This window comes from Panthera pardus, unplaced genomic scaffold, assembly GCF_024362965.1.
Source record: "Panthera pardus isolate Hobbes unplaced genomic scaffold, ASM2436296v1 HiC_scaffold_13, whole genome shotgun sequence".
In the NCBI taxonomy this organism is placed as follows: domain Eukaryota; kingdom Metazoa; phylum Chordata; class Mammalia; order Carnivora; family Felidae; genus Panthera; species Panthera pardus.
Window position 1 is genome coordinate 118,038,159 of NW_026526688.1, and position 10,131 is coordinate 118,048,289.

Consider the following 10,131-nt stretch of genomic DNA (forward strand, 5'->3'; position numbering starts at 1 on the left):
TATTTATTTTATGCATTATAGAATGGGGAAAATTATCCTCATCCTATTAGATGCTATAAAATACATTTGATATAATTCAAATCACACTCATAATAAAAATTATTTACAAAATATAAATATTGGAGGAGTTTCTTTTTTTTCCAATTTTTATTTAAATTCTAGTTAGTTAACGTAGTGCAATACTAGTTTCAGAGTAGAATTCAGTGATTCTTCACTTCCATGCAATACCCAGTGCTCATCTTAACAGGTGCCCTCCTTAATAGTCATCACCATCTAGCCTGCCCCCCACACACCTTTCTCCATCAACTCTCAGTTTGTTCTCTTTTTTTTTTTTTCCATTTATTTATTTTTGAGAGAGAGAGAGAGAGAGAGTGAGACAGAGTGCAAGCAGGGGAGGGGCAGAGAGAGAGGAAGACATAGAATATAAAGCAAGGTCCAGGTTCTGAGCTGTCAGCACAGAGCCCGACACAGGGCTTGAACTTACAACCTGTGAGATCATGACCTGAGCCAAAGTCGGACACTCAACTGACTGAGCCCACCCAGGCACCCTGAGTTTGCTGTCTATCTTTAAGAGTCTTTTATGGTTTATTTCCCTCTCTTTTATTTTTTCCCCTCCCATATGTTCATCTGTTTTGTTTCTTTAATTCCACATGTGAGTGAAATAATATGGTATTTGTCTTTCTCTGACTTATTTGGTGTAGCATAATGCACTCTAGCTCCATCCACATCATTGCAAATGGCAAGATTACATTCTTTTTGATGGCTGAGTAATATTCCACTGATCTATATTTTCAATGCAATTTTATTAACTTCCTGTTGTGTGTGTGTCTGTCTAATTTGACAAGCTAATTCTAACATCTACATGAAAGAGTATAGGAACAAGGGATCGATAATTGTGAAAATAGTCCAGAAGCAGAACTGGCCTTGTAAGATACCTGTTTTAGTCCATTTGAACTAAACAGGATATCACTAGATATTAACTGGCTTATAAAAACCTCATAATTCTGAAGGCTGGAACCTGGAGATCAGGCTGCCAGCATGGCTAGGTGAGGAACCAAATCCAGGCTGCAGACCCTCTTGCTTAATGGGGCTAGGGAGCTCTGTGGGATTTCTTTGATAAGAGCACTAATCCCATTAATGAGAGTTCTACTCTCATGACCTAATCACTTCCCAAAGGCCCCATCTCCTTATACCATCATCTTTGGGGATTAGAATTCCAACATATGAATTGGTGGGGGGGACACAAACATTGAGACCATAGTATTGTAAAACTTGTTACACAGATAAAATAAATAAGCTATTATGGAATTGATTCAGGGTTAAAACTAACTGACAAATGCAGGGGCCTAGATAAACTCAAAATTGACCCAACCAGGAAATGATTTCTCCCATACTTACTGCTTTATTTCTATCCCATAGAAGTGTATGCGACCCCAGTAGGCACTCAAAAGTTGTTGAATGGCACTCACAGGATTTGTGACATATGTAGCACTGTTGAAAACTGGGAGAAGGACACAATCATTCCATGAATTATTCTGGAATGATTGGTTACTCCTGTATAATGGACTCCTTGCCAATTACTGTATAGAAATAAGATCTCAATATGTTGGATATTTTAAAAAATATTTTAATGTTTATTTATTTTTGAGAGAGAGAGAGAGAGATAGAGATAGCATGAGCAGGGGAGGGGCAGAGAAAGAGGCAGACAAAGAATCCAAAGCAGGCTCCAGGCTCCAAGCTGTCAGCACAGAGTCCAACGCAGGGCTCAAACTCAGAAGCCATGAGATCATGACCTGAGCTGAAGTTGGATGCTTAACTGACTGAGCCACCCAGGTGCCCCATGATATGTTGGATATTTAAATGTGAAAAGAAAACCCTGTAGTTTTAGATTAAAAAATATGGGAAAATATAGTTATGATTAAGAAATATTTTTAAACAAGTATTAAATGTTCTAAACTTAAAATATTGAAACATTTAAACATATTGAAATTAAGAAATTTTATCTTTCAAAAAGCATGATATGATAAGCTGACAAGCTGTAAACTGGAGAAAATATTGAAATATACACAACTGAGAAAAATAATTATACATAGTATGTAAAGAATTCTTTTTTCTTTTTTTATTTATTTATTTAGTCTGAGAGAGAGAGAGAGAGAGAAGAGGAGAGAGAGTGCAAGTGTGTGCGGGGGAGGGCAGAGAGAGGAGAGAGAGAATCTTAAGCAGGCTCTACACTCAATACAGAGCCTACCATGGGGCTCGATCTCACCACCATGAGATCATGACCTGAGCCAAAACCAAAAGTCAGACAAACTGAACCATCCAGGCACCACCAATATAAGAAATTCTTACAAATCAGTAAAGAGGTAAACAACCTGATATAATGATGGACAAATTATATAACTAAACAATATTTATAAAACCTGAACAGTAAATAAAGATATGGAGACATGCTTACCTTCCTTAGTAATCAAAGAATTAGTAAGTAATACTACAATGGTCTACAATATTATACCTGCCAGATCACAAAAATTATAACTGCCATTACAAGTTTTGGTGAGTATATACATTAATGAGAATTAATGTAGGTTGCTAGCATGGTTTTAAAGTAGTACAATTCTTTTGGAAAATAATTTGACATTATCTTTTAAGTATAACATTCCCCACAACTCAGCAATTCTATTTCTAGATTTATACCATAGAGAACCCTTACATGTGTGTATCACAAGAATATTTATGGTATTATTCTCTTACTAGCAAAAACTTAAGACACTGTAAACATCTATCAACCGGAAAAGGGAAAAATAAAATGTGTAGCTATCACATAGCAGAATCTTAGATTATAGTGAAAATAAATACAGTTTTTTGAAACCCCATGAATGAATTTTTAAAACTGTTGGGTGATATATCATCAAACTATTTTTTAAATTTTTTCTTAATGTTTATTTATTTTGGGGAACGAAAGAGAGACTGAGAACAAGTGGGGGAGGGGCAGAGAGAGGGAGACACAGAATCCGAAACAGGCTCCAGGCTTCGAGCTGTCAGCACAGAGCCCAACGCAGGGCTCGAACTCACAGACCGCGAGATCATGACCTGAGCTGAAGTTGGATGCTTAACTGACTGAGTTACCCAAGTGCCCCTCAAACCATTTTTTTTAAAAGCAAAGAAATGGTAAATACAAATTTAAAGGGGGAGTCACCGGTGTTGGAAAGGTAGAAGGATGGGATCAAGGAGACACACACCTATTGGGGACACAGTAATGATGATGCTCTATTTTATAACTATATTGGCAGACTTGTGAGTGTCCTTTTTATTATACTTTATAACCTGCATCAGTACCAAATGTTACATAATTAAATTATACCTACATGATACATTTTAGAGTATTCATCAAAGCTACACACAAGGACAAAAATAAAGTCATCTGATATAGACTAAACTCTGAACTATACTATACACTCACAACCACTGATTGTTATATGTTCCTTCCAAATTAGTGATAAAAATAATTGCCTTTCTGTATTGTTTTAGGAAGACGATTTCATCTGCAAGTACCAATAATAACATTTAAAATTTATACTGAGGTAATAACATATCACTACCTTCTTCTGTGACAAACATCTTGGTAATAAGAAAACTTTCAATAAGAAAGCTTGACTTGAGAACAAGGATAAAAAGAATCTTTGTGATGCTTTTAAAAAGGGATCTGCTTTTTCCTTGGTCCCATTTCTACCGATATTTCAGAAAAGCAGAGAAAATGAGAGCTTTCAAAATGGCATATTTTGGCCTTTGGAATATTGTAATTATTTTCTGTGAAAATATATCTGAAAGCAGCTTAATTCTAATTTAACTATAAGAAAATATAAATGTAAATTTTTTCCAAAGATATTAACCCAATTTTCATAAATGGGAAATTGTGAAGAATAAGATTTAACTATTATTAGCAGATTGGAACCATAGACTTGTAAGTATTTTTAACTTTCTTATTTTTTATTCATAGATACCTAGGGTTCTTTAGAATGGATTTCTTCTCAAAATCTCAAAGTTCAATAAGTGTTCATTAAACCTCTGTTGATATTAATTATGATTTGAATTATGTAAGCTTGCTGCTAAAAAAAAATCTTGGGGTTTTTCCTCAATAGGGCCACTTTCCGTTTCATGGTGTCACTCTGGGTCTCTAACCCTGATACAAAACTCAGCAGTCAAGCTTCATCATGTAATCAGGATGACATATCTGATCTTAAGGATGGTACATTTCCAGACACAAAATCCAAGAGAAACCCAATAATGGATAAGACAATACATTTTACTAAAAAATTTAAGGGGCGCCTGGGTGGCTCAGTCGGTTGAGCGGCCGACTTCAGCTCAGGTCATGATCTTGTGGTCCGTGAGTTCGAGCCCTGCGTCTGGGTTTTTTGCTGACGGCTCAGAGCCTGGAGCGTGTTTCAGATTCTGTGTCTCCCTCTCTCTGACCCTCCCCCGTTCATGCTCTGTCTCTCTCTGTCTCAAAAATAATAAATGTTAAAAAAAAAATTAAAAAAAAATTTAAAAGGAGAAGGAAAGGGGAAAAGATGATCAAGGGTTTCTGACTTGAGCACTTCAATAAAAGTGATGTAAATATTCACTGCAAGGAAAGTAGATGGAACTACATGAAGGCAAGATTTTAGGATCAAGTCATTACTTTGGTCTGAGTATGAAATATCTCTGAGACAAACCAGATGGCGACATCTGGTACTCAAAAGAGAACTCCAAGCTGGAGATACAACTTTGAGAAGTATTGGTGTATGTATAGCTGAAGCTGTGGGTATGGAAGAACTCTCCAAGGGAGAAAGTCAAAACTGAGAAGAAGCCCAAAGAGAATTGTGATGAGTACAGATAGGGAGTTAGTTTAAAATGTCGGCTCCGTCCCACCCCACAGGTCCGCCCTGAAACCCAGAAACTTGTATTTTTATCAAGCAAATGTTCTCTTGGATCAAACCTTAAGAGAAGCTAAATAACAAGGAGGAGCTAATCTTTAGTTTCCTTGAGTTTAACTGTTTCAATACATGCATCTTATTTTATTTCTAAATTAAGGTCATGTGTCTTTATTACATGAATGAGGGAATCTTGAAAGAACATGATGACGACATACAACAGGGGTTGCAAATATTTTCAGCTATGAAAGAACGTACTGTGTAAAAAAATCATACCTGACTATATACCTGAAAATAGCTAATTTTATAAATAGCATAATTATTTATAACTACAAATATTGTGGTGAGAAATATGCCTAGTTTATGGAGAACAACTCTCTCGCTACTCAAAATACAAAATCACTATTCAGATGAATTACAATAGAATCATGTGACTAGATGACTAACTTATCCAATCTTCTAATTTTGGTGTATCTAAATTGCTCCAGAACAATCTAGCAGAAAGAATCTGCTTTAAAAAGGTAATGCTAAAAATATTTTTACTGAAAAGCATACTAATCTAGTCTGGTTTGGTAACTAAAAATTTAAGTGTTTTGAGTGTACTGATTTTCCTAAGATGGACACTTCAATTAAAGGAAAATCATAGTATCAGTAAGAGTTTAATCTTTTCACATCATAAAAACTTGAATTTTCTTACTGGAAAAAAACTGTATGTTCATGATTGTCACTCTTGTGCTGTTAATAATATGAAAGAAATAGAATAATGAGGTAAAACTGAAATTGAATTCACACCCAAGTAATAAGAAGTCATGGTGAGAATAAAATATTAATAGAGACTAGATGGAATATAGCTAGATTTTTCATTTTCCTAATAAAAGATTCTAAAATCTGGTGTATTTTAGAAAAGTCCTTGATTGAAGCATTCAAAATTACAAAGGACACTTTTTTTTTTAACCTTGTCCCATAATAAGATGAGGACAAGGAGATACTTGATAAAAATAAGAGGCAGTAAATTCAGAACAAATTGAGGTAAATAATGCCTTATGAATGTGTATAGTCAACCTGTGAAATTCATTGACCGAAGAGGTCACTGAGTCAAATACTATGGTTGAATTTAAAAAACAGCTGGGTAATTTTATGACCACTAATAGCTTTGGGAGCTCTGCTCAGCAAGCAGAGATAATGATAAGGGTAATCAAATCTCTTGTTTCAGGATGTAAGTTACCAACGGGGGGTTGTCCAATTCAATGCCTTCCTTTCGTCCTCTGGACATTTCTCATAAACACCCACCTTCAGGGAGGTGCAGCAATGGATACTGGTGTTGTTATTCAGCACTTTTATGCTGAAGTTTATAGATGCCTATGTGTTCTTTCACCTTCATCTGAAGTATCTGTAATGTAGGCGCAGCAAAAACTGGTTTGGAAATAGTATGTTCCATGATTGTCTCGATAATCAGTGGTTTATACTTGTGGCAGGAGCCTTAGAATATTGCTCTCATGACTTTTCAATTTATCAAACTGAAACAGTTTGAAACTTGGCAAACATTACATTTTGAGGGTATGAGGCTCCATAGTGTCATTTTTTTTGTATACCACTATGTAGTGTATTAGTGAAGTTGCCGTTCTTTTAACACCTCATTCTAAATGTGTTATGTTTTAAAAGACAACATGTCACAGAGTTTTAAACTGTGTTCTTATTTAGAAATATTATTGATTGGATTATGCTACCTTTTTATCCTTAATCAGTATCATAGACCAGATATTTTTATTTAATTTATTTGTATTTAATTGAAGTCAAAATTCAAGTTTTAGTGTTTGAATTTTTTTCACAGTAAAAAATATAACTTTTTTAAACATTTATTATTTTTGAGAGGCATAGAGAGACAGAGAGAGCACAAGCGGTGGAGGGGCAGAGAGAGAGGGAGACACAGAATCTGAGGTAAGTTCCAGGCTCTGAGCTATCAGCACAGAGCCCCATGCGGGGCTCAAACCCATAAATGGTGAGATCATGACCTGAACCAAAGCTGACGACTTAACCGACACAAGTGCCCCCACAGTAGAAAATTTTGACAGAAAAACAAAAACCTAAAACTTTATAATCTTAAAATACAGAATAACTATTCCTGTTGGGTATACAATTATACATGGCACACACACACACACACACTCACACACACACACACACACATTGTCGTGTATGTGTGTATGCGTGTGTGTATATATATATGTATATATAGGTGTGTGTGTATACGTGTGTGTATATATGTATATATGTATATATATACACATGTGTGTGTGTGTGTGTATATATATATATATATATACAACACACATCTATCTATGTATATATATATATATATATATATATACACACACACACACATCTATCTATCTATGTGTGTGTGTGTACTTGCTAACTTGGTTAAATTGGGAGCATGTTATACATACTATTCTATAGCTTACCCTTTTTAAATAACAATTCATCATGAACAATTTATAATTAGGTTAAATATTTCTGAATTCTGTTTATCATATACCTATACTATAATTTATTTTACCAATTTCCTCTTTGGACATTTAGATTGGCTGCAATTTTTCACTGTCATAACTGTAAGAAAATCTATGGCTACTTTTCTATTATTGGTTCAAAACAAATACACACTATTTTTGAGGTTTTTGATTCATATTGCCAAGTTATTTTCCAGGGAAATTGAAAATTTTACATACTATTTGCTTAAAAGAGTATAATTTCCTTGAACAATCAAGGGATTATATATATATGTGTGTGTGTGTGTATGTATATACATATATGTGTGCATGCGTGTATACATATACATACCTATGTGTATACATGTAACATATACATACACACACATATTAATATTTATTAGTATTATTAGTAAAATAGTAAAAAAGGGGGAATCTCATTAATGATTAAATTTTTGCATCTTTGATTATTTGCACTTTTAAAATAATTTCCTAAGTTCATTGGTCATTTGTGTTTCTTCTTTTGTGAATTACTAGTTCAAGTGCCTTTACTATTATTGAAATTTGGATATATTAACCTTTCCCTTCTATTTGAACATCCTGTTGTTATTAAGGGTATTCGTAATTTGTTTGCATATATTTCCCAGTTTGTTGTTTACTTCTCATTTTACTTATGATGTATTTAACTTACAGAAGTTTTGTTTTTTTTTCTGTAGTCATTTCCATCAATCTTTACCAGTTTTTTTCACATGAATAAATACTCATTCTGATATTTACCTCTATTTTCTTCTTGTGTTTGATTATTTCATTTATCATATTTAACTTCTTAATTTTTTTAACATATATTTATTATTGAGACACAGAGAGAGACAGAGCATGAGCATGGGAGGGGCAGAGAGAGAAGGAGACACAGAATCCAAAGCAGGCTGCAGGCTCTGAGCTGTCAGCACAGAGCCCAACACGGGGTTTGAACTCACAAACTGTGAGATCATGACCTGAGCCGAAGTCTGATGCCCAACCGACTGAGCCACCCAGGCATCCCTATCGTATTTAACTTCTTAAAAGAATGATCCTATACAGAGAAGATTAGCATGGCCCCTATGCCAGAATGACACACAAATTTGTGAGGTGTTCCATATTGAAAAAAAAAAAAAAAGGAGTGATCTTAATTTTTTTTTGCTTTTTCATAAAAATAGAATTATCTGGGGGCTGGGTGGCTCAGTCAGTTGGGGGTCCAACTCTTGATTTCGGCTCAGGTCATGATCCCAGTGTCATGGGATCAAGCCTCGTGTTGAGCTTCCCAGGAAGCATGTAGCCTACTTGAGATTCTCTCTCTCTCTCTCTCTCTCTCTCTCTCTCTCTCTCTCTCTCTCTCTACCTGCCTGCCCCTCTCCCTCACTTGTGGTCTCTCTCTCTCTCTCTCTCTCAAAAAAAAGAAGAATTATCTGAATCTGCTTTTTACCTTCAATAGCAAATAATTTCTGGATTAATTAATAAAGTATTATTTTCTTTCTCTACTGATTTAAAATCACATCTTCACTGTATATCACATTAATGTCAATAATTAAACCAGCTTCTGAGGTTTCTATTGATTTTAATATCTTTTCCAGCATTTCACATTATTTAATTTTATATTGTATTTAAATATTTGAGCATAAATATATCTTTTATTATTTTTCTCAAAATGTTGGGTTAATCATTTGTTTCCTGATGAAATGTTAAATTATTGTATTATTTTAAAGAAATATTAAATGCAAATTTTTTATTTTAAATTTTTTAGAACTTCATCTTGTTAATTTTTGAGTAGCCAAACCAATAGCACTCCATTTATTTTAGTATTTTATTTTATATAATTTAGTAAATCTGTAGCTGTATCATATTGTTTGTGTGCTTTATAAATTTATTACAGAAAACTTTATATTTGCACACTTATTGAGATAAAATATATATTCTACTGTATTCTCGATTTGGATATTGGTTGTAGATAGAGAACCTCTTGGTTTTAGTCTAGTTGACTTTCTCTATTGATTTTCTGCTGTCAATTTCATTGATTTCTCCTTTAATTTATTATTTTCTCCTGCTTACCATGGATTTTATCTGTTCTTTCTTTTCCCTTAGTTTCCTAAGATGGAACCTTAGATAATGGATTTTAAGTCTTTCTTCTTTTCTAATATATATATATATATATATATATATATATATATATATATTCAATGCTATACATTTCCCTCTAAACACTGATTTCACTGTATCCTACAAATTTTGATAGTTTTATTTTCATTTTCATTTTTTTCAAAATATTTTTAATTTCTCTTAAGATTTATGCTTTGACCCATGTTTTATTTAAAAGTGTATTGTTTAACCTCCATGTATTTGGGGAGGTTCCAACTATCTTTCTCTTACTGATTTCTAGTTTAATTCCATTGTGGTCTGAGAGGAGCCATTGTATGATTTCTACTCTTCCAAATTTTTAAGGTGTCTTATGGTCCAGTGAAATATATATATTTAAACTCCCTTTTTAATATTTATAACTTTCTTCTTTCTTCTTTTTCACTTTTGCTGCCTTTCATTTTCATTTCTCTTTTTCTTTTTTTCTCCATCTTTTCTTCTTACCTTCCTTTGTATTTATTTGTGTTTCACAAATTTAACCATTATTAAAAGCAACCTTCAACCGGTGGATTTTATTCCTATATATTTTAGTATTTAATAGTTATTTAAGTCTGTGGGGCTAAAAG

At 33.7% G+C, this 10,131-nt stretch overlaps 1 pseudogene; it reads left to right on the forward strand.

Annotated features, from left to right (window-relative positions):
* Positions 1-8,442: 8,442 nt before the first annotated feature.
* Positions 8,443-8,539, forward strand: LOC128776786 (U6 spliceosomal RNA; annotated as a pseudogene).
* Positions 8,540-10,131: the final 1,592 nt, after the last annotated feature.